Source organism: Schistocerca nitens, chromosome 3, assembly GCF_023898315.1.
Source record: "Schistocerca nitens isolate TAMUIC-IGC-003100 chromosome 3, iqSchNite1.1, whole genome shotgun sequence".
In the NCBI taxonomy this organism is placed as follows: Eukaryota; Metazoa; Arthropoda; class Insecta; order Orthoptera; family Acrididae; genus Schistocerca; species Schistocerca nitens.
This window is the reverse complement of record NC_064616.1, coordinates 283,347,917-283,371,674: the sequence shown is the minus strand read 5'-3', so window position 1 is coordinate 283,371,674 and position 23,758 is coordinate 283,347,917. Positions and strand designations below refer to the sequence as shown.

The 23,758-nt window shown below is 45.4% G+C and overlaps 1 protein-coding gene across 1 annotated transcript in view; it reads left to right on the top strand.

The window, feature by feature from the left end:
- The window catches only part of LOC126248250 (transketolase-like), a 173,531-nt gene that overhangs the window by 32,904 nt on the left and 116,869 nt on the right, over positions 1-23,758 (top strand). The gene's annotated exons all lie outside the window — the stretch shown is intronic.

The window sequence follows — 23,758 nt, the reverse complement described above, 5'->3', positions numbered from 1 at the left end:
CAAAATATGGGTCGATTCTTGAAGAGAAGAAAACAGTAACCAACCACTTTTGATAATGCTATTTTTTCACGTAAATGGCGCCGTTATAGGTTTCGAGCCGACAGGTTCTTAATCACACGGCTTGTTCACGTTAAGATACATTTTTGTTGTAGTTTACATTAGTTTTCAATTTTTATTCATCCATGTGGTGAAAACTCCTTGGGGTGATGGTGCCACCTTTGTATGCATCTTTCCATATGGCAAAACATTTTGGTGTGTGTGAGTGGTGCTTTACACTATGTGTGTACATATACAGTATATCAAAAAAGTGCTTGATGTAGACTTCACTACTACTTGGACATAAGCATTCAGCATTGCAACGTAATGGCGCGGGATTTTCGACGGCACCGCCACCTCGAGGAATTTTCGTCACATGGAGGAATAAAAAGTGAAACTAATATAAACTACAACAAAAATGTATCTTAACGTGAACAGGCCGTCTGATGATGAACCTATCAGTTACGTGAATAAATAGCTTTGTCAAAAGTAGCTGGTTGCTGTTTTCCTTTCTGCAAGAATAAACCTGCATTGACCAGTAAAAATTGTACATAGAGGAATAAAACCGATTCGATTTTCAGATCTCCGCGGTTAGGTGTAGAAGCAATAGTTGGGTCACTACATGTTAAATCGCCTGAATTTAGGAACATTTTCCGCACGACCGTAATGGATTCCCATGAAATTTTATATGAACATTCACCCGAATCCCCGATGAACATTTATGAAGTTTAACGTTCGTGGAAGCAATAACAGCCGCAATATAATCACTTGTTTGACTCTATGCGCGACTTTGCGCAGAGCGAGCGTGAATTTCTGGCGAATTTGGGCTGTTATTTCTCGTGCAGTATTTTGTTGAAAGAAATTTAATTTAGCCCTCTTGCACAATTTCATGCGTTCACTTAAGAATAATAATGAAAAGACTTTTACGAGCGATATTCAGCCAGAAAATTTTAGGCGATGTCGCCAGAAAGAATCGGCGTCGGCGTCCGAAAAAATTTCCAAGTTTGGCTTCTTGTATCTCAAGGACTAAAGGTATGACGAACGTGAAACGCCGGCCGGATGGCCGAGCAGTTCTAGGCGCTTCAGTCTGGAACCGCGCGACAGCTACGGTCGCAGATTCGAATCCTGCATCGGGCATGGATGTGTGTGTTGTCCTTAGGTTAGTTAGGTTTAAGTAGTTCTAAGTTCTAGGAGACTGATGACCTCAGATGTTAAGTCCCATAGTGCTCAGAGCCATTTGAACCATTTGAACGTGAAACTTGGCTTGTGATAACCTAATAGCTCAAGGTTTTCAAATATAAAGTTTCATTTATGTGCCACTTTCAAATACTGAATAAATTAAGTGCAAATTTGTAGCTTTTGTAAAAATGTCATAAATGCGGTATTTTCGATCTGATTTTGCAAAAAACCTGTGGCCTATAAAACTTTCCAGACTGGAGTCATTAGAAAGTTCATGGTTTGAACCGCAAAACAAAATGTTGTTGTTTATCAAACGCGGGCTAACAATGGTGGTGGTAAGTTCCTATGGGACCAAGCTGCTGAGGTCATCGGTACCTAGGCTTACACACCACGTAATCAGACTTAAACTAACCTACGCTAAGGATAACATACACATCTATGCCCGAGGGAGGACTCGAATCTCCGACGGGGAGAGCGACGCGAACTGTGGCGAGGCGCTTCAGACCGCGCGGCGGCTAACAATGCTAGATAATTTGAATCAAAATTGAGCGTGAAAAGCACGGCACGAAAAAAATGTAAACTTTGAATTATTATATCTCGTATACACATTCCGAAAATGAAACATAACATGCAATGGCTCGGTAGCGCATGGTTGTGGAGCACGGAGTTTCATTCACCAACTATTTTCCGATAATCTACAAATTTGTCGAAGAGATTATGATTTTTGTGAAGAGTGGAAAGAGGGTATATTCGACACTTCTTTTACAAATACCGGTTTCTACACTCCTGGAAATTGAAATAAGAACACCGTGAATTCATTGTCCCAGGAAGGGGAAACTTTATTGACACATTCCTGGGGTCAGATACATCGCATGATCACACTGACAGAACCACAGGCACATAGACACAGGCAACAGAGCATGCACAATGTCGGCACTAGTACAGTGTATATCCACCTTTCGCAGCAATGCAGGCTGCTATTCTCCCATGGAGACGATCGTAGAGATGCTGGATGTAGTCCTGTGGAACGGCTTGCCATGCCATTTCCACCTGGCGCCTCAGTTGGACCAGCGTTCGTGCTGGACGTGCAGACCGCGTGAGACGACGCTTCATCCAGTCCCAAACATGCTCAATGGGGGACAGATCCGGAGATCTTGCTGGCCAGGGTAGTTGACTTACACCTTCTAGAGCACGTTGGGTGGCACGGGATACATGCGGACGTGCATTGTCCTGTTGGAACAGCAAGTTCCCTTGCCGGTCTAGGAATGGTAGAACGATGGGTTCGATGACGGTTTGGATGTACCGTGCACTATTCAGTGTCCCCTCGACGATCACCAGTGGTGTACGGCCAGTGTAGGAGATCGCTCCCCACACCATGATGCCGGGTGTTGGCCCTGTGTGCCTCGGTCGTATGCAGTCCTGATTGTGGCGCTCACCTGCACGGCGCCAAACACGCATACGACCATCATTGGCACCAAGGCAGAAGCGACTCTCATCGCTGAAGACGACACGTCTCCATTCGTCCCTCCATTCACGCCTGTCGCGACACCACTGGAGGCGGGCTGCACGATGTTGGGGCGTGAGCGGAAGACGGCCTAACGGTGTGCGGGACCGTAGCCCAGCTTCATGGAGACGGTTGCGAATGGTCCTCGCCGATACCCCAGGAGCAACAGTGTCCCTAATTTGCTGGGAAGTGGCGGTGCGGTCCCCTACGGCACTGCGTAGGATCCTACGGTCTTGGCGTGCATCCGTGCGTCGCTGCGGTCCGGTCCCAGGTCGACGGGCACGTGCACCTTCCGCCGACCACTAGCGACAACATCGATGTACTGTGGAGACCTCACGCCCCACGTGTTGAGCAATTCGGCGGTACGTCCACCCGGCCTCCCGCATGCCCACTATACGCCCTCGCTCAAAGTCCGTCAACTGCACATACGGTTCACGTCCACGCTGTCGCGGCATGCTACCAGTGTTAAAGACTGCGATGGAGCTCCGTATGCCACGGCAAGCTGGCTGACACTGACGGCGGCGGTGCACAAATGCTGCGCAGCTAGCGCCATTCGACGGCCAACACCGCGGTTCCTGGTGTGTCCGCTGTGCCGTGCGTGTGATCATTGCTTGTACAGCCCTCTCGCAGTGTCCGGAGCAAGTATGGTGGGTCTGACACACCGGTGTCAATGTGTTCTTTTTTCCATTTCCAGGAGTGTATTAAGGATTCAAAACCAGTCTCATCTGAAACAACGTGTTTTAAGCCCTCCCAGAACAGTGGGTTTAACTTACAACATGGGCTAACAATGCTACATAAATTGAGGCAAAGTAGTCGGAAAAACTGTGCAAATAAATTTTAACTTTTGACTTCTCATATCTCGTTGATTAAAGATAAAAACATGCAACTTTGGACACAACTACTTAGCAACGTAACGTATTCCAGTATAAAATATCATTCACGTTCTGCATTACAATTTTCTACAAAATTAGTTCAAACCTGATTTTCGTAAAAATTACAAAAATAGATGACATTTAATTTCCTTTTAGAAATTTTTTTTCCCCTATTACAGATTCCAATCCAACCACAGGTGGAAAGAGCATGTTTTCTGGCATCCAGAATATCAAGTTCGATTTTCCAATGCGAGCTAACAGTACCTGAAAATGGCAGATAAATTGTGAGGGAATGTAACACGACAGCAGTATTCATTCCAGCAACCTGTTTCGTTGCATGTGGTTTTTATTTTTAAATTAACAAGTAATATCTCCCTACCTCGTGTTGGTCCATGGTGACATTGTGTTACTACTGGTTGAAGAACATGAACCGCCAACTGCGCCATAGCGGCCACGCACAATACCAGCCGTGTGTATGTTTCTTCAAATGGTTCAGAAGGCTCTAAGCACTATGGGACTTAACATCGGGGGTCATCAGCTCCCTAGACTTAGAACTACTTAAACCTAACTAACCTAAGGACATCACACACATCCATGCCCGAGACAGGATTCGAACTTGCGACCGTAGCAGCAGCGCGGGTCCGGAGTGAAGCGCCTAGAACCGCTCGTCCACAACGCCGGCTTGGGTTTCTTCATCAAGGTTCCCACGCCAGTTATTTGGTTTCTTAACTTAGGTTCCAAAGCCTTGTGGTGGTACCCGGGTGAGCAGTGCCTCCCGCTTTACATGAAGACAAAAACGGCGGACGCGGATATATTTTCGACGGTGGGAAAAACGTACGCAGGTTAGAGTGGGGGGGGGGGGTGGGAATAAAATACAGGGTCGAAAAATACTTACCACGACAAAATAGTTTCTGAACCAACTTGCAGTATTCTTCTGCTCCCATATGAAATAAGCATTGTGAAATAATTTTTTCTATTATGGGTTGTAGTATCCGATAAAAAGAACATTTAGATGCGTTATAATAAAAAATTGGTCAAATTTTTGCGAAATGATTTGACTAAAAGTAGGAAATAAAATAGATTACAGAAACATTTTTGCGTGCCATCGCATGACGCTTGAAATCATGTACACCGACTGAGATCTTCATACTTTAGTGACGTAAGGAGACCTGAGTGAAATTCCACCAGACGGATATCCTGTAGCAGTCTTTAAAATTCAAGATTCCAACTTAAACATTGGAGTTTAAATTCTCTATCGCAGCCTCGTTCGCTGTACTTGATTTCGAGAATCGTTCGACAACTGAACCAGCACATGTATTCCACTGTGGGAGGTATCAGAACCGTTTCCGATTATAGCATTCGACTCGTTCGTATCCGGTACAGGGAACCTTATCTCAAATTGATACAGTTATCCTTCTCCATCAACCTAGAAAGTGCGTAACATCATTACGGAATTACCTTGTCTATAAATAGATACATTTACAGGCGCCGGTGCCTATAACTTTGACGCTCTGTAGCGTCGTGGATGACGTTTCTGAACATGAGTTCCTATGTAAAACTTGATCTACTGTCCCGCCTAAACCTCTAGAAATGTGTAACTGAATTGTGAAACACCCTGTATATCGAAGAGAAATGAGAGAAGTTTCAATTTATGCTGTAATTTGACATTTTTCGACACTGCAAAAAATGGCTCTGAGCACTATGCGACTTAACTTCTGAGGTCATCAGTCGCCTAGAACTTAGAACTAATTAAACCTAACTAACCTAAGGACATCACACACATCCATGCCCGAGGCAGGATTTGAACCTGCGACCGGAGCGGTCGCTCGGCTCCAGACTATAGCGCCTAGAACCGCACGGCCACTCCGGCCGGCCTTCGACACTTCAGCTACACAGCAGCAGCTGAAAGTGAAATATTTCAATTTTCTCTCAAATTGCTAATTATAATTTTGTTAATTGTCCAGATTACTTTCGAACTGTCCAAGCTGGTTTTTTTTTTTTTTTTATTTGCGAAACTATGCATTACACTAGTCAGTTTGATACCCTATTTGTCAGTTTCCCACTCTTCTTTTGGTATGAAAATTTGGACAAAAACCAGTTTGTAATTGCTAGAGAGAATTGTTTCTGATCCGCTCGGACATTTGATCAAAAAATCTAAACAGATCAACTTTTTTTTGCTTGCCACTTGGCTGAGAGTAAACTTCCAGTCACAGATATTGAAAAGAATACGCAAATACTACACACACCTAAAAATGTAAAACGATGGATTTTCTAAAAGAAACTGTTATCTACAGACGTGTAAAGTCATCCAGTAACATTTTACTGAATTTAAAAACTGAGTTAGTAAACAAAATATTCATTCAAAACTTTTATTGTATTTTACGAACAAAGAAAGAATAACATATACAGTCCAATCCTTATGTTGCATCAACACTTCACTATTTACATAGGCTTGCATTTATTGGCGCCCACAATGACCACTTTTAATAAAGAAAGACGACATTAATATCAAACATGTAATCAAATTAATAAACCTGTAAATGACTTTTAATTAATCAATTAATTATTTTAGAGTCACCAGGCCCTCGCATACATCTAACCAGGCATTCTACAAGTTTTACATTATGTTCACATAACGACGTATATGTTAAAATAGGACAAACATGTAACACGGGGTACAACACTTAGAAGTAACTCAATAGTTGAAAAAGAAAACAGAGTTTATATTAGTTCATGAAAGCGTAACAACCCAAGCTGATTACAATCAGGTAGGTTTAAACTGAGGTCAGTGACAGCAATGGGCGTGAAAGAAACAGTAGTTTTGAAGGAGGGGGCCGGAATGTGACGTCACTGACCGAGAAACTAAAAAAGAAAGAATTTTAATTGAGAGAAGATGGTATTTGCTCTAGTGTCTGATCGCTGTTAAAATATTATATGTGTCATCGCCTGTTGACGAAAAGATATTGTTAGCCCCAAGAGTACATCTGTCAGAATCATAATAGATATTGAAGATTAGTATTAGCCACAACCCTCTTTAATGAAGTATGCACTATGTATGTATATTCTAATGTAAGACAAATCCGTATTATTCTTTAATGCAGATATTATACTGGGCAAAACTAAAGTCATTTTATCGGCAAAATATTGGTAGATCAATAAGTAAAACAAAGCCGACTGCAAATCCTGGTTCCTGTCAGATACGCGTTTTGCGCTATAATCTCTTCTAAGATACGTCATAGCGTCAGTATTGCGTGTTCCTATATTTATCCGGAACCCAAACTGTTTTTTCCGAGATTGACTTCTAACATTTTTTCCATTCTTCCGTAAATAATTTATAAAATGGGTAAATGACTTTATTTAACGACACGTGCACTGAATAATGCTTCATTGTTGTTTCCTCTGCTTTAACCCCCCGTAATTCCTGCGTTGACCAAGCACAACGCCTGCAATCTCAACAATGGAAGAAGAAAAACTGGAATGGGAAAACAAGAATGCAGGGAAACAAGTGAAGAAAAAATTTTGTAAGTATATAGATTAAGGAGACATAGCACTAAGTGGTCAAACTCCACCAGAACCAAGGGGAGAACTGAACACCCCTAGCGAGCGAGCTTCCTCTGTGTCCGCAGCTTTAGATGCCTCGCACAGCCCTGTACACCCCTGGGTCTACCTGCTCGCACCCTAGGGCAATGGAGAAATCTTCCGTTGTAGAACCAGTTAGCTGTGGGATGGAGCGATTTCACTCAAAATGCTGTCGGAACGAGCGACAGCGCTCTCTTCTGCCATACGTTAGTTTTCAAGTCAACCTTTGTTAGTTGCTATAGCTCAAAAATTTCTGTGTGCTCTCGACTAGCATACTTTTTAATTTTTTTATGGATCTGTCGCTGCACTTATCTCTGCACACACTGACTTTCCACATCTAAAACTACACTCCGAGAATTAGTAGAATAGTACAAAATGTGCACTGAAGAGGATTCGTAATCGCAATACAGATGTGACGTAGAAAGAACTATCGCTTTTACTCCAATGTTTGACGAAGGAAGGAACTGCAGCATGCAGTCACTGCTTACGTCATTTTATTATCCTTTCCTTGTCTTGGGTGTTTTCACCCCGATTTATGGAAGGCGCACAGTAACGTTATTATATAAAACAAATAGCCGGTCTAACGTTTGTTTTTAACACCCGCATTTTCTTCTTGCTTTTCATATCTGTGACTACAGAAATATGAGCGTAATACATCGTGAACGCAGCTTGTTCCGGTAGGTTTCCTTTATAACAGTTTGTTATTGAAGCTTGTTAGGAAAAGACTCACCCACTCTTTGCAGCAGTTTCGTACTTGAACCGATGTCCAATGTTATTTCTCTCGTTTTTAAACGAAGGTCCAAACTGAAATGAGGCTCAGCGTAACTGTTTAAGACTATACAGGCTAGACCCGAACTACACTTCTAAAATTTCAGTTGCTGTGCAGGGATATTTCTGAATATTTCGGTCTAAGACGTAATCGTATCCGGTTTGATTTCTTAATTCTTTTCACCATTGTACTTGAATTACACTGAAAGTATATGCACAACAATGCAAATATCGATGCTGTGCGCTAGGTGTCCTGTTAGGAAACAGACTTGTTCCATTAACTCACTGTATTGCTTGAAATAGCAAATCGGAGACCCGAGCTTACCAGGAATCGACTTGGTCGCGTGACTGGGTACAGTCATGTTCCAAGTTCAAAGCAGCGGAAAGTTGTCGCGGAAAATACCTTCGTGAGCAGCAACGACGGCTCGCTGTTGACGGCATTAAACTTTTTGACGATGATGAGCGGGATTTAGTGACACTGCTGAGGGAAAATGTAATGGCACACGCAAGGAGGAAGATAAAGTTGAGGAAGTCGTTGGTTTGTGAATACGGCTGGAGGGGCATGATAGTGGGTCAAGCGCTATTCAGTTCTCTGCCCCAAAGAGAGAGCAAAGCGCACGCAATGAATATCCTATTGACGATATGGATAAATGTGTTATTAGACTGCAGGTTCAGCGATATTAAGGACGTTCAAAATGGCTCTGAGCACTATGGGACTTAACATCTGAGATCATCAGTCCCCTAGAACTTAGAACTACTTAAACCTAACTAACCTAAGGACATCACACACATCCATGCCCGAGGCAGGATTCGAACCTGCGACAGTTGCAACAGTGCGGTTCCAGACTGAAGCGCCTAGAACCGCAGGGCTACAACGGCCGGCTATTAAGGACATCTTCTTATTCTATTCCTGAACGTTAATGCCGTTTTAATAGGGCACCCTCTGTACTCAGGTTTTGACAGATCTACACTAATAATAAAAGTGTAAAAGCATCGTGTCTATCTGTGTGTTTGAGCACGCTGATCCCCCAACGACTAGAAGAATTTTCATAGGTTACTTGAGCATAGCTTGGGGCAACATATAGGCCTTATTTCATCAAAATCGGATCACATAAAAAGAAGCTAGCGTAATTAATGTCTATCTAAAACCGTCGTGTCTGTTTGAACACGTTAATCTCCAAAGCTGCTAGACGAATTTTCATGGGGTTTTCACAAGTAATTTGAGCGTGGCTTGGGACAACATATAGTCTTTAATACTCGTTTGGTGCAAGCAAGAAAACGCGGTTTTATTTACAAACCAAGTATTTCTGTGCTTGCTGCGGAGGATGGCCACGCAGACAAACTTGATATACTCTTTATTTTATCAGAATCGTACCACAAAAGAAGATGTCGTAATTTAAACTTTTATAAGTCTGCTCAGTTTAGTAGTTCGGATGTTTACCTTAGTGACGACTTAGTATGCCAAGGAACCAATAGACGACTCTTTTAGTTTTTTTTTTCCTTTTTTACCGCAGTGACAGAAGTGCTTTAGAAACTTAACGTCAGCAACGGAATTAAGCGACGCAATCTGGCCTTTACGAATAAAAACTGATATTGAATTTACTTGGGTAGGATAAATAACCTAACATTGAATTTACGTGACTTGGATGCACAAATTTAGTGATTTCGCTTTGTGTATTAAAAACTTTACGAAACTGCATGTTTATAGGTTTCATTTATATAGAGTGGTCAGAAACAGTCTGAAAAGCTTACAAGGGTGTTGCACGGTAGGTTGTGCTTGGAAATATTTGTAAAGGAAAAAATTTTATACGTTGCGCCGTTTCCGAGCTAATTAGCACCGAAGTTAGCCAATCAAGCCGCTGCGCGCGCAAATTCAAGCGGAACGCCAGATGCGATACGTGTCAGTTGTCATAGCGTAGATAATAGCGCACGAGACTGCATAGGCTTTGGCACGGTTTCTGTCCGTACTACCGTTCCATGGCCAATTTTTTCGTCTTTTTCTTGTTCAGTTTTAGGAAACCAAACGAAGAATATTAGGAAACCAAGCGAAGAATACGTTTGGCGACACCGTCTCTGAAGGGCCGCTTGAATTTGGACGCAACGGCGTGATGGCGAACTTGAATGATACTTAATTCGGAAACTGCGCAACTCATCGATTTTTTTCTTAACAATTATTTCCCAGCATAGCCTATCCTGCAAACCTTTACAGACTGTTTCTGGCCGCCATGTGTTTGAATTTTTGGCTAAGCGATGGAATGCAAATGCCCTTCTTCAAAACCGTCGCGTAGCAAGGGTGTATGGCTAGTTTATAAAGTGTAACCCTCTCGTCAGTGAGAGAGATGTCTCGTGTGCCACCTGTCCGTGAATTCCATGAACTCTGTTCTGTATGTGACCGTATTTTAATTGTTTGTGTAACGTATTTTCTCAAGCAGAAATTGGGGACCAGCCAGCATTTGCATAAACGAGTGTGGGAAACCGCCTAAAAACCACACTCAGGCTGGCCGATGCACAAGCCACAGTCGTCAATCCGCCGTGCAAATGCGACCCTGTCCGGCAAGCTAGCGCGCTGAGCGTTTACGAGGAGGCAGTTTCTGCGATATTATCATCAACACTACGAAATATCCACATTTTGAAAACTTCACAAATGTTATAAGGGTAGCAAGAAAACTCTGCGAAAAATTGTTTTGTCTACGACATTTGATTTGGAAAGGTGCCAAGTTGAACGAGACGTCATATTGCGGCAAGTTGAAAAAGAGAGTTAGGGAGAGAGAGGATGGTATATATACAGTACGTGCGTATGATAAACCCCTTCCCTCGACAATTTCTCTCCTTCATACCTCCTCAGTGTTACCGCAGATGGTGTCACTGCTCTCATTTGTAGTAAGACTGCAGTACACGCGAGGAACCTATTTGCTTTCACCGCCCTGAGTGGAATTCGTAAGTTCTAATAAGTGTTCATCAACCTGCAGTCTTCTGTAGTTGTTGTCCCCTGTGGAGAAAACATCGCGTAGGTCGTGAATCCGTTATCTTGAGGCTGTAAGAAACCCATAGCGAGGAATTGATATGTGAATAATTAAATTTCCAGTTGGTTTGTTTATATGGGATGCCACTCTCTTTTTATTGGTAGAACACGATAAACTGCACAATTACAGTCCACTTTAGAGTCACAGATAATTTCCATTCTTCAACAAAATAATGAAATACGTATTTCCGTAATTATTATCACACTGTTCTCGAGTACATGTCCAAGTAACCGTAGATTGCTAATAAAGTCTTAACCTGATGCCACCCGCAGCAGACATGTCTGTCCTCCGAGACAGCGGAACCAGCTATGATCTTACATTTATAAACTAGACATTGCAAATTAAGTCTTAACTAATATGGCGACAGACAACGTGTCCGTCCTCCGAGACTGCCGAACCAGCTCTCAATTTACAAACCATAGATTGCTAATAAAGTCTTCACTGACACCTATCCCGGCAGACAACATGTCTGTATTCCGACACTGTCGAACCAGCTCTGATCTTACAGCCGAACCACTTCGCCCGCCATCGAAGTTAGGCGCGACCCGAAGATCACCGAAGTGCTTCAAATGGTTCAAATGGCTCTAAGCACTATGGGACTTAACATCATAGGTCATCAGACCCCTAGACGTAGAACCACTTAAACCTAGCTAACCGAAGGACATCACACACATCCATGCCCGAGGCAGGATTCGAACCTGCGGCCGTAGCAGAATGATCAATAGCATTCGGCAAATATTAACTGGGTTAAAGGTTGGCATCTGCCAGAATGAAATTTTCACTCTGCAGCGGAGTGTGCGCTGATGTGAAACTTCCTGGCAGATTAAAACTGTGTGCCCGACCGAAACTCGAACTCGGGACCTTTGCCTTTCGCGAGCAAGTGCTTTACCAACTGAGCTACCGAAGCACGACTTACGGCCGGCCCTCACAGCTTTACGTCTGCCAGTACCTCGTCTCCTACCTTCCAAACTTTACAGAAGCTCTCCTGCGAACCTTGCAGAACTAGCACTCCTGAAAGAAAGGATACTGCGGAGACATGGCTTAGCCACAGCCTGGGGGACGTTTCCAGAATGAGATTTTCACTCTGCAGCGGAGTGTGCGCTGATATGAAACTTCCTGGCAGATTAAAACTGTGTGCCCGACCGAGATTCGAACTCGGGACCTTTGCCTTTCGCGGGCAAGTGCTCTACCATCTGAGCTACCGAAGCACGACTCACGGCCGGCCCTCACAGCTTTACTTCTGCCAGTACCTCGTCTCCTACCTTCCAAACTTTACAGAAGCTCTCCTGCGAACCTTGCAGAACTAGCACTCCTGAAAGAAAGGATACTGCGGAGACATGGCTTAGCCCCAGACTGGGGGATGTTTCCAGAATGAAATTTTCACTCTGCAGCGGAGTGTGCGTTGATATGAAACTTCCTAGCAGATTAAGTTTGGAAGGTAGGAGACGAGATACTGGCAGAAGTAAAGCTGTGAGGGCCGGGCGTGAGTCGTGCTTCGGTAGCTCAGTTGGTGGAGCACTTACCCGCGAAAGGCAAAGGTCCCGAGTTCGAGTCTCGGTCGGGCACACAGTTTTAATCTGCTAGGAAGTTTCAGTTGGCATCTTACCTGTTTGTAAACAGACGTACTTTATACACAATATAAAATCTCACGTCAGTTCGCCTACAACCATTTTTCAACACTACAGGTTCAGTAAATACCGACAAGTGCCAGCAGTTCGAAGAAGAATCCGAAGAAACGGCCGTGTTGATGGCGATGTCCAAAAATCCGTGCGATGCGCGGTAATCCAAAGAGCATTCCGTGAGAGAGAGGTCCTGAAGAGTGTTCCAGAAGTCATGCGGCGGTATACAGTCCCGTAGTAGTAGCAACAGGCAGACGAGACTGCAGCAGAGCTGCTGCTACTGCTGCTGCTCCTTTGATGACTTCCTCACTGTGAGGAGGTTCGGGTGGAAGTTTGTGGCCTGTTGGCCTTTACTCCCCTGGGAATCTCTTCGAATCTTCGTACTGTACTTGTAGGTTTATCTTGACTGGCAAGGAGTGCCGATGACCTATCTTCTGTACTTGTCGGTATGACGGTTTTTCTTCTTCTTCTTGGCTGTTGCTGAGGGCTCTCCCTCGGTTGGGGTGCTGGGTACAGTGTGCCCTGCTTCTTCGTATTCTCCGCTGGCCAGAGCGAAGATAATGTAGCGCATTTGCCACTCGGTAAAGATAGGGTAGGAATTAATCAGGTTGTAATCCTCCCTAGAAAGGCCGACAAGGCCTTCTGGATACCCTATTGGTTGGTGTGGGGGTGGAGGTTTAGGACGGTTAGGTGGAAGGAAAGGGTAAGGGTTGTCGTGGTGGGGGTACGTGCCATCGCGAAGCGATGCAGCGATCTTCTGCGTAACAGCGCTTGCGCTGTACATGTCTGGAAGCGGGAGGAATGGGACTTCTTCCCACTCCCCTTCTTGCGCTGCTGCTTCGGTGTCCGTCTTGGGCTGTGTTGCCTCCCCTTCGGCAGGCACGTCGGTCTGCGTGGCCACCGTCGCGAACTTCTTCTCTCGTGGAGGAGTCGTCTGGGTGGCGGTGTCGACTGCTGTGGCGGAAGCTGCTTTGGCTGAGCGAAGCTGCAGCGTCAGCTCAGCAATCTGACGCCGAGCCTGGCCCAGTTCCGCCCGCATGATCGCCCTCTCTTCCGCCATGGCGGATTTGAAGGCGGACATGGCGTCTTGTACGGCGTCGTTAAGGCGCCTGGAGACGACGTCTTCTGTGCAAGTGACCACCTCTTCGTGTGTTGTGGTCACTTGCTTCTGCGTCTTCTTCTCCGGTCCGCGCCAGTTTCTTCTGTAGGCGCAGGAACGGGCGTTGGCCGCGTGTGCGCCACCGCAGTTGGCGCAGGTGCAGGGGACGTCCTTCTGCTTCTTGCAGTCACGTGTGTCGTGTGCTTGCGCACACTTCAAGCACGCGACTGCTCCGCTGCAATGCTTAGCCACGTGGCCAAGCTTTTGGCAGCGAAAGCACTGCAATACAGTCTTCCGCTTCTTCTTGCCGGATGTTCCTGCTAACGTGAGCAGCAACTCCGCCAAGGCAGCAGCTTTGCGTCCACTTCCGCGTCCAGGCATCTCGAGTGGCAACAGCGACAATCAGCTTATGCGCAACTCTCCGCGGCGTGAGCGGGAATGGCCTGCAGCAGAGCTGTCGGCTCGGGCTTATATAACAGGAGGCACCAATGAGAAGCGTAGACTGCAGGCACTGCAGCATCTCTAGCGAGGAAAGGTGCCGGGCGGGGTCGGCCGCGGTAGGTTGTTACTGCATGTTGCAATCCTTTTATAATCTTCAAATAACAGCCTTTAGAAACAGCTATTAATCTGCGGAACAAGTTCTGAAATCGCAGTCGTCGGTTCAAGAACAACTTGTCGAAAAGACTATTTTCGGCGGAGAGCGCATCGAGCAATACGTACTCGAACGCATCGTCCCTACAGACCGGCGTTTACTGACGATACGTTTGTGAGATCTTTTCTTCAAGATCCTACGGAGATGCACCGCGAAGAGAACTTCCTTACACTACTCAACCATCAGTCTCTGCAGCTGGCGAATTGCTTACCCCACTTTTCATAGTTTTAAAAGAAACTAATTTAGAGTTTGGATCGAGAATTCGGGAATCTCTTTAAAGTCTCAACTGTGCTACTTATGTCGTCGAAATCTGGTAAGCTAACATCTGAAAAAGTCAAACGATATTTGACGGACGTTGTTTTTCCCAGTACGGGAGAAAATTCGTTCATTTTGTGAGCATGGTGTTGAAAAAGATTATGTTTAACCATTTTTTACTGATTCTCATTACTGTAAGAATTTTGGATCATAATAATGGGTTAATTACTATCGTCAGTTAACAAAATACACAGTTTAAAACATAAACCAAACTACGTAACACAAATGATTGGAACAATAATGAACGTTTAGGTATTTCAATTAGGTATGTTGCACATACTCTGACAGCACAGTGTGTACAACTATTTTCCAGCTTAGTACACGTGGATGTATGTGGCGTAAAAGCATTTTTAACTTAATTTGTAATACAAGTTTCCATTTTTCAAAATTCGTTAATGGCGGTGACGTAATTTGCAAATTTTCAAAAATTTTCAGAAGTAATTATACAGTTTTGAAGAACGTTAGTTACATTTCAGCTTTTATATGAGACACTTTTTTATATTTTATTGTTTCGAATCTATTCTCTCTAAATCTAATACGCCAAATTACCTTGCGGGTTGTGTTTTGCCCCATTAAAGTGAAATTGGGAGCAAAGAAGCATGTTGCATTATTTTGCCCCCTCTACAGACCCACAAAGTTTCATCAAGATCGTTCATTGACACTTGAAAATGTTCCCTTGTTAATAACTTGCAACAGATTTTACGTAGTTTCAAAGCCTTACGAGACATTTTCTCGCTCAGCCCCCCCCCCCCCCCCCACACACACACACACAAAATAATGAAAGGAAAAAATGTTGTAGCTTAATACGTTTTCGCTGCTGACGCAGTAAAACTGCCGCGTCATGCGTTGTGTTTTAATGTATTACTTCTTTACTACTAATTGTATTCGCAACACACTGTGCAAACAGTCTTCACATATACCACTGGATGTACTTTGAAAATTATATTATTGAGCGACATATAGTTCAGAAGATATGACGTCATAAACATTGAGCTGCGTGGAAACAGAACTGCTGGGCGAAGGTCGCTAGAGATACAAATGAAATATGTGTGAAAATTGTTAAATATATGTGAAATTATGTGAATGTGCTTATGCTGGTAAATCCACAGGTAAAAAGCTCCTCCTAAACACCTGGATCGATTTTAACCAAACTTGGTGTATATTTGGAAAGAAATGCTGCGGAGGTAAGAACCACCAACGTCTTGTTGGTGTGGGGATGATAACGTGGAGAGAGAACGAGAGAGGAAGAGATCGACAGATCGGCAGACAGAAAGGGAGAAGGAGATATGGTGGAGCAGGAAATGGACAGAGGGGGGAGGGTGGAATGGGCAGAGAAAGGGAAGAGAAGGAGATGAGGGAGGGAGGGAGGGAGAGAGAGAGAGAGAGGGACAGAGAGAGAGAAGGAGGAGAAGAGATGGACTGAGAAAGTAAAGTGGAGGAGGTGGACAAAAACAGAGGAGGAAGACGAAAATGGGCTGAGGTGGTAGGAGGAGATGGACAGAGAGGGAAGAGGAAATGGACAGAGATAGGGGAAGACGAGAGGGACAAAAAAACGAAAGATGAAGATATGGACAGAGAGAGGGGGAGGAGGAGCTGAATAGGGAGAGGGGGAGACAGAGATGGACAGAGAGGGAGAGTGAGAGAGAGAGAGAGAGAGAGAGAGAGAGAGAGAGAGGAGGAGGAGGATGAGGAGATGGACAGAGAAGATGAAGAGAGGAAGATGGAGGTGGACTGAGGTGGCAGGAGGAGATGGACAGAGAGATGGGGAGGAGGACATAGAGAAAGAGAGGAGGAAATGTACAGAGGGCTGGGTAGGAGGAGATGGACGGAGGAGGGAGGAGCAGATTGACAGAGAGAGAGAGAGAGATAGTGGGGAGTAGCAGATGCACAGAGAGAGGGGCAGCAGGAGATGAACAGTGGGAAGGGGGGATGGATGGGTGAGGCGGTGGACAGAGAGAGGGGGAGCAGCAGGTGGACAGAGAAGGCGAAGGAGGAGATGGACAGAGAGTGGGGAAAGGGGGAGATGAACTACTAAAATTTTAATAAATACGTACTTGGGTAATGCCCGGTACTCAGCTAGTCTGGTAATAATCGTTTTGTGTGGCTCAGTGGCCTGGGTAACACTGACTTGATCCATGAATATGCGCTGTTGTTGTGGTCTTCAGTCCTGAGACTGGTTTGATGCAGCTCTCCATGCTGCTCTATCCTGTGCAAGCTTCTTCATCTCCCAGTACCTACTGCAGCCTACATCCTTCTGAATCTGCTTAGTGTACTCATCTCTTGGTCTCCCTCTACGATTTTTACCCTCCACACTTCCCTCCATTACTAAATTGGTGATCCCTTGATGCCTCAGAACATGTCCTACCAACCGATCCCTTCTTCTAGTCAAGTTGTGCCACAAACTCCTCTTCTCCCCAATTCTATTCAATACCTCCTCATTAGTTATGTGATCTACCCACCTAATCTTCAGCATTCTTCTGCAGCACCACATTTTATCGTCCACGTTTCACTTCCATACATGGCTACACTCCATACAAATACTTTCAGAAACGACTTCCTAACACTTAAATCAATACTCGATGTCAACAAATTTCTCTTCTTCAGAAACGCTTTCCTTGCCATTGCCAGTCTACATTTTATATCCTCTCTACTTCGACCATTATCAGTTATTTTGCTCCCCAAATAGCAAAACTCCTTTATTACTTTAAGTGTCTCATTTCCTAATCTAATTCCCTCAGCATCGCCTGACTTAATTCGACTACATTCCATCATCCTTGTTTTCCTTTTGTTGATGTTCATCTTATACCCTCCTTTCAAGACACTGTCCATTCCGTTTCAGCTGCTGTTCCAAGTCCTTTGCTGTTTCTGACAGAATTACAGTGTCATCGGTGAACCTCAAAGTTTTTATTTCTTTTCCATGGATTTTAATACCTGCTCCGAAATTTTCGTTTGTTTCCTTTACTGCTTGCCCAATATACAGATTGAATAGCATTGGGGAGAGGCTACAACCCTGTCTCACTCCCTTCCCAACCACTGCTTCCCTTTCATGCCACTCGACTCTTATAGCTGCCATCTGGTTTCTGTACAAATCGTAAATAGCCTTTCGCTCCCTGTATTTTACCCCTGCCACCTTCAGAATTTGAAAGAGAGTATTCCAGTCAACTTTGCAAAAGCTTTCTCCAAGTCTACAAATGCTAGAAACGTAGGTTTGCCTTTCCTTAATCTTTCTTCTAAGATAAGTCGTAGGGTCAGTATTGCCTCACGTGTTCCTACATTTCTACGGAATTCAAACTGATCTTCCCCGAGGTCGGCTTCTACCAGTTTTTCCATTTGTCTGTAAAGAATTCGCGTTAGTATTTTGCAGCTGTGACGTATTAAACTGATAGTTCGGTAATGTTCACAGCTGCCAACACCTGCTTTCTTAGGGATTGGAATTATTATATTCTTCTTGATGTCTGAGGGAATTTCACCTGTCTCATACATCTTGCTCATCAGATAGTAGAGTTTTGTCACGACTGGCTCTCCCAAGGCTGTCAGTAGTTCTAATGGAATGCTGTCTACTCCCGGGGCCTTGTTTCGACTTAGGTCTTTCAGTGCGCTAACAGCACAAAATGTACAAAATTCAGAACGGAAAACGACAATAAGTCACACAAAGAAGTAGTAGTAGTAGTAAAAGAAGAAGAAGAAAAGTGAAAGAGATGTTAACAAATTCCCCTTTTCCAGAAGCGCTTTTCGTATTTTAGTCAGTCTTCATTTTATATGATCTGTGCTTCGGTCATCATCAGTTACTTTGCTGCCCAGACAGCAAAACTCATTTACTTCTTTTAGTGTCTCATTTCCTAATTTAATTTCCTCGGCATCGACTGAATTCATTCGACTACATTCCATTACCTTTGTTTTACTTTTGTTGATGTTCATCTTATAATCTATTTTCAAGACAATATCCATTTCCTTCAATTGTTCTACTTTAGTCCCTTGTCTTCTAAGATACTGCTTCCCATTCATGTTCGACTCTTTCCTGATTACGACATCCTCGTGAGCAGTCCCTGCCTGGAGATCGGAATGAGGGACTATTTTACCACCAAAATATTGTACTCAGGGGGATGCCGTCATCATTTAACTGTATAGTAGAGCTGCATGCGCTCAGATAAAATAATGACTGTAGTTTCCCTTTGGTTTCAGCCGCTCACATTAGCTTTGTTGGCTGAGGTTACAGTACCACATCAGTGAATCTTGACCGGTGCCCATGCAACTACTAACAAGCCTTCATCCCCTTTCTCGAGGAACCATAGTGTAGTCTGGTATCTGCACGGTTATGTTGTTGCTGCAACTACGGTACTGCATCTCCATCAGCGAGGCACGCAAGCCATCCCACCTCGACAAGTTCTGCATACAACAAGATACTTTCTGGTGGCATATCAAAGCAACTGGAACCTACAGTTACGCAACGAAAGCCCGAACGATATAGAAAAAGGTGACGCAATTTTTGTGCGGCAATGTGGATTGCAGTTGCGTAACTGCAGCTAATCTAGAAAGGCATCGGCGTCTCTTTCCTTTCCTGTTAGATTAGGGTGTGCCTGCGTAGCTACCATGGCTGCTCCATACTTATTAGCTCCTCTCTCGTGACAAATATTCGGCGTCTAAAAAAATGGTTCAAATGGCTCTGAGCACTATGGGACTCAACTGCTGAGGTCATTAGTCCCCTAGAACTTAGAACTAGTTAAACCTAACTAACCTAAGGACATCACAAACATCCATGCCCGAGGCAGGATTCGAACCTGCGACCGTAGTGGTCTTGCGGTTCCAGACTGCAGCGCCTTTAACTATTCGGCGTCTACTGTGGACAATATCACATACACGTAATACACCCGCACAGTATTAATTACAGTCCTAGGTTTATTATCCAATTGCACTTTATTTAATCGTTTTACACTCCTGGAAATGGAAAAAAGAACACATTGACACCGGTGTGTCAGACCCACCATACTTGCTCCGGACACTGCGAGAGGGCTGTACAAGCAATGATCACACGCACGGCACAGCGGACACACCAGGAACCGCGGTGTTGGCCGTCGAATGGCGCTAGCTGCGCAGCATTTGTGCACCGCCGCCGTCAGTGTCAGCCAGTTTGCCGTGGCATACGGAGCTCCATCGCAGTCTTTAACACTGGTAGCATGCCGCGACAGCGTGGACGTGAACCGTATGTGCAGTTGACGGACTTTGAGCGAGGGCGTATAGTGGGCATGCGGGAGGCCGGGTGGACGTACCGCCGAATTGCTCAACACGTGGGGCGTGAGGTCTCCACAGTACATCGATGTTGTCGCCAGTGGTCGGCGGAAGGTGCACGTGCCCGTCGACCTGGGACCGGACCGCAGCGACGCACGGATGCACGCCAAGACCGTAGGATCCTACGCAGTGCCGTAGGGGACCGCACCGCCACTTCCCAGCAAATTAGGGACACTGTTGCTCCTGGGGTATCGGCGAGGACCATTCGCAACCGTCTCCATGAAGCTGGGCTACGGTCCCGCACACCGTTAGGCCGTCTTCCGCTCACGCCCCAACATCGTGCAGCCCGCATCCAGTGGTGTCGCGACAGGCGTGAATGGAGGGACGAATGGAGACGTGTCGTCTTCAGCGATGAGAGTCGCTTCTGCCTTGGTGCCAATGATGGTCGTATGCGTGTTTGGCGCCGTGCAGGTGAGCGCCACAATCAGGACTGCATACGACCGAGGCACACAGGGCCAACACCCGGCATCATGGTGTGGGGAACGATCTCCTACACTGGTCGTACACCACTGGTGATCGTCGAGGGGACACTGAATAGTGCACGGTACATCCAAACCGTCATCGAACCCATCGTTCTACCATTCCTAGACCGGCAAGGGAACTTGCTGTTCCAACAGGACAATGCACGTCCGCATGTATCCCGTGCCACCCAACGTGCTCTAGAAGGTGTAAGTGAACTACCCTGGCCAGCAAGATCTCCGGATCTGTCCCCCATTGAGCATGTTTGGGACTGGATGAAGCGTCGTCTCACGCGGTCTGCACGTCCAGCACGAACGCTGGTCCAACTGAGGCGCCAGGTGGAAATGGCATGGCAAGCCGTTCCACAGGACTACATCCAGCATCTCTACGATCGTCTCCATGGGAGAATAGCAGCCTGCATTGCTGCGAAAGGTGGATATACACTGTACTAGTGCCGACATTGTGCATGCTCTGTTGCCTGTGTCTATGTGCCTGTGGTTCTGTCAGTGTGATCATGTGATGTATCTGACCCCAGGAATGTGTCAATAAAGTTTCCCCTTCCTGGGACAATGAATTCACGGTGTTCTTATTTCAATTTCCAGGAGTGTATAAACGCATGTAACGCGCTTTGCATTACAATGAAATTTCCAATTTTCTTTCAGAAGGTACATGAAGATTGTGTATAGAGCATGGCTAAGTTGTATTCTTCAGTCAGATGACTGGTTTGTTGGAGCTCTCCGCTCTAGTCTTCATTTCTGTACAGCTATTGCAAGCCATCTGAACCTGCTTACTGTGTTCAAGCCTTGGTTTTACTGTAGAATTTTCAACCACCAGCCTTACCCCGTTACCAGATTAAACATTCCGTCGTGTTTCGCGATGTGTCCTACCAACATATCCCTTCTTTTAGTCAGTTTGTGCCATAAAGCTCTTTATCCTCAATTGGACGGAATACCTGTTGATTAATTAGTCGACTAACCCAGAAAATCTTAAGCATTCCTCTGTAACATCTCATTTCCAAATTTAGTGGCTCTGAGCACTATGGGACTTAACAGCTGTGGTCATCAGTCCCCTAGAACTTAGAACTACTTAAACCTAACTAACCTAAGGACATCACACACATCCATGCCCGAGGCAGGATTCGAACCTGCGACCGTAGCAGTCGCGCGGTTCCGGACTACGCGCCTAGAACAGCGAGACTACCGCGGCCGGCTCCAAATTTAGTTTTGTGCTCTCGTTTGCAGTTTCACTTCCATTATGCCAGACTGCATGTTATATCCTTCGTTACTTTTAGCACCGTCTTTTATACACTGAAGCGCCACAGAAACTGGTATAGGCATGCGTTTTCAAATACGGAGATATATAAACGCAGAATACGGCGCTGCGATCGGCAACGCCTATAAAAGACAACTGTCTGGCGCAGTTGTTAGATCGTCACTGCTGCTAGAGTGGCAGGATATCAAGATTTAAGTGAGTTTGAACGTGGTGTTACAGTCGGTGCACGAGCGATGGGACACAGCATCTCCGAGGTAACGATGAAGTGGGAATTATCCCGTACGGCCATTTCACAAGTGTACCGTGAGTATTAGACTCGGCTAAATCATCAAATCTCCGACATCGCTGCGGCCGGAAAAAGAACGGGGCGAACGACGACTGAAGAGGATCGTTCAGCGTGACAGAAGTGCAATATTTCCGCAAATTGCTGCAAATTTCAATGCTGGGCGATCAACAAGTGCCAGTGTGCGAACCATTCAACGAAACTTCATCGACATGGGATTTCGGAGCCGGAGGCCCACTCGTGTACCCTTGATGACTGCACGACAAAAGCTTTACGCCTCGCCTGGGTCCGTCAACACCGACATGAAGACTGGAAACATGTTGCCTGGTCGGACGAGACTTATTTCAAATCGTATCTAGAGGATGGACGTGTACGGGTATGGAGACAACCTTATGAATCCATGGATCCTGCATGTCAACAGGGGACTGTTCAAGCTGGTGGACGCTCTGTAGCCGGCCGGTGTGGCCGAGCGGTTCTAGGCGCTTCAGTCTGGAACTGCGCGACCGCTACGGTCGCAGGTTTGAATCCTGCCTCGTGCATTGATGTGTGTGATGTCCTTAGGTTAGTTAGGTTTAAGTAGTTCTAAGTTCTAGCGGACTGATGACTTCAAATGTTAAGTTCCATAGTGCTCAGAGCCATTTGAACCATTTTTTTTTAGGCTCTGTAATGGTGAGGGGCGTGTGCAGTTGGAGTGATATCGGACCCCTTTATTCTCGAATCAGAAACATACAAATTTACAGTAGCCATACACATCAATAAATATGTACATATATATACACAAATTGTATTTATATTACATGTGCCCAGTACTTTGCAACCTCCAAGGCGCTTGGAGTGGCTTGTAGGAGATCAGTCTTCGTGCAGGATGTAGGGCACAAAAGGCACTGGAGCATGTGGCTTGTGGTATGTTCTTGTCCACAATCACAGAACGTATCTTGTGTTATGAAGCCCCATCTCTTCAGGTTGTCTCTGGATCGTCCAACTCCTGATCGTAATCTGTTTAAAGATTTCCACACCAGCCAGCTCTCGTTGTGTCCAGATGGTAGTTCTTCAGCTTCTGGCGTCTGCAGGTGAGGCGTCGACTTCTTCCATAACTCCCGCCTTGCCCTCTCTGGTGAAATGGTGAGCTTCTCGGATGTTCTCAGGAAGCTCTTTCGTGATCTCAGCCGTTGCTGTGGTGGATTATATGGGACCCCTGATACGTCTAGATACGACTCTGACAGGTGGCACGTAAGTAAGCATCCTGTCTGACCACCTGCATCCATTCATGTATATTGTGCATTTCGACGGACTTGGGCAATTCCAGCGGGACAATGCGACACTCCAAAGCTCCAGAATTGCTACAGAGTGGCTCCAGGAACAGTCTTCTGAGTTTAAACACTTCCGCTGGCCACCAGACTCCCCAGACATGAACATTATTGAGCATATCTGGGATGCCTTGCAACGTGCTGTTCAGAAGAGATCTCCACCCCCACGAACTCTTACGGATCTATGGACAGCCCTGGAGGGAAATGAGAGAAATCAAATCTCGCAGGGAAAGATTTAAGTGTTCGTTTTTCCCGCGCGTTGTTGGAGTGTGGAACGATGGGGAGTAGTGTGAAAGCGGTTCGATGAACCATCTGCCAGGCACTTAAGTGTGAATTGCAGATGATTCATGCAGATGTTGATGATTACCTGTCTGTTTCCTGATGCATTGGCTGTTAATCTGTCGCTCCACGTAATACCCAGCATGCATTTCTACACTGCTCAGGTTTTGAATACTTTTCGCTTTAAAGGCTTGCGTCTTAGTGCTGCCTGTCAAAACTGACTGCG